Raw genomic sequence first — 2061 nt, 5'->3', positions numbered from 1 at the left:
TCACCATTATCTTCTGCTCCACTACCATTTTCAATCTGTTGTGTTTTGCCTCGCTGTAGTCTGTTCATGGTCTGGATCTTCAGTTCTTCCTCAATGCTGTGACTGAGTGCTTACTGATTATTGTGCTTGTTGATCCTGGCTAATACTCTCTCTTGGTGAGCTTCACACTCATCACGACTTGGATAAATTTTGCTGATGAGGGCATCAAAGTTTGGGTCCAGCCTTAGTGATCTTTTCGAAACTTTATTTTCCCGACAGGTAGGACATTCTTTGTTGCCACTTCTGAAAGCTGTGATAATGCAGTCTGCACATAAATTATGTAAACACTCCTTTGGTAGTCATCGTGTTCTTCAAAATATACAAATTGGACACTTTAATTCACTGCGTAGACGTCTAGGTGAAACCACGATTTCCAAGCCATCTGTTATTGCCTCCTGCAGTGTTCGTTGCAATTCACACAAACTGTTTTGCTTAAAGGCTGAGTTCCATTTGTCTGCACAGCCTGAGACACTGTGACTCCTGCCCCATCCCGGGGCTCCGTTGGTGGCGGCCAAAGTGAGACTCAGGCCTTAACTGGCGCACAATATGGCGAGCCAGCTTCCGCAATGGAGCTTGGGGAATACAACAGGGCTGTTCTTGACACTTTAAAGAGGTCTTTTGCAGCAGATTTCCCTAATGCAATACGCCATTTGATTTCTTGACTACTGCTTCTATTAGTGTTGATTGTGGATCCAAGTGAAATGAACTCTTTGACACCTTCAATCTTTTCTCCATTTATCATGATGTTATTTAATGGTCCAGTTGTTAGGTGTTCTGTTTGCTTTACATTAAGGTGTAATCCATACTGAAGGCTGTATGTAGTATTTGATCTTCATCAGTAAGTATTTATAGTCCTCATCCCTTCCAACAAACAAGGTTGTGTCATCTGCATATTTCAAATTGTTATTGAGTCTTGCTCCAATCCTGATGCCATGTCCTTCTTCTTATAATCTAGTTTCACAGATTATTTGCTCAGTGTACAGACTGAATAAATGTGGTGAAAGAATACAACTCTGGTGCAAACCTTTCCTGATTTTAAACCTTTCAGTATTCCTTTATTCTGTTCTAACGACTGTGTCTTATTAAGCTTATTAAGCTCAGGTTCCTCCTGAGCTTAATAATTGTTCTGGAACTCCAATTCTTTCCTATGTTATCTATAATTTGTTATGGTCCAAACAATCAAATGCCTTTGTATAGTCAATAAAGCACAAATAAACATCTTTCTGGTATTCTCTGATTTCAGCCAATAGCCATCTGATGTCAGCAGTGATATTCCTAGATCCACATCGTCTTCTGAAACCAGCTTGAATTTCTGGACGCTCTCTATCAGTCTACTGCTACAATTGTTTTTGAGTTATCTTCAGCCAAGTTATACCTGTAAGTAATATTAATGATATTGTTCAATGATTCTACGTTCCATTATATTACCTTTATTTGAAATGGGCACAAATATGGATCTCTTCCAATTGGTTGACCAGGTATCTCTCTTCCAAATTTATTGATATAAATGTGTGAGCATCTCTAGTGTTGCAATTATTTGTTGAAATATTTTAATTTGTATTCCATCAATTTTTGGAGCCTTGCTTCTCACCTTCACCTTCAGTACATCTTGGACTTCTTCCTTTAATACCATGAGTCTGTGATCATATGCTACCTCTTACTATGTTTGAACATTGACCAATTAATTTTTTTAATAGTAACTCTGTGCATTCCTTTGATATTCCTTTTAGGATTCAGAATCATTTAGTATTTTGGCCATGGAGTCCTACAATATTGCAACTGGAGGCTTGGTATTTTTCTTCAGTTCATTCAGCTTGAAGAGTGCTAAGTGTGTTCTTCCCTTTTGGTTTTCTAACTCCAGGACTTGGAATATTTCACATAAAACTTGATTTTGTCTTCTTGAGATGCCTATTGAATTTTCACTTTAGTTCTATCACTTCTTCATTTACTCCAGTCCTTTTAGATTCTCTATAATGAAGAGCAAATTTCAGAGTGCATTCTTAAAATAATGTTGTTCTTTTT

At 37.7% G+C, this 2061-nt stretch overlaps 1 pseudogene; it reads right to left on the bottom strand.

The window, feature by feature from the left end:
* LOC102833196 overlaps positions 1 to 2061 on the bottom strand; it is a 28549-nt pseudogene that overhangs the window by 23783 nt on the left and 2705 nt on the right.

The sequence above is a fragment of the Chrysochloris asiatica genome, unplaced genomic scaffold, assembly GCF_000296735.1.
Source record: "Chrysochloris asiatica unplaced genomic scaffold, ChrAsi1.0 scaffold00210, whole genome shotgun sequence".
In the NCBI taxonomy this organism is placed as follows: Eukaryota; Metazoa; Chordata; class Mammalia; order Afrosoricida; family Chrysochloridae; genus Chrysochloris; species Chrysochloris asiatica.
Note: the sequence above shows the minus strand (reverse complement) of the source record. Positions and strands in the feature narration are given on the sequence as shown.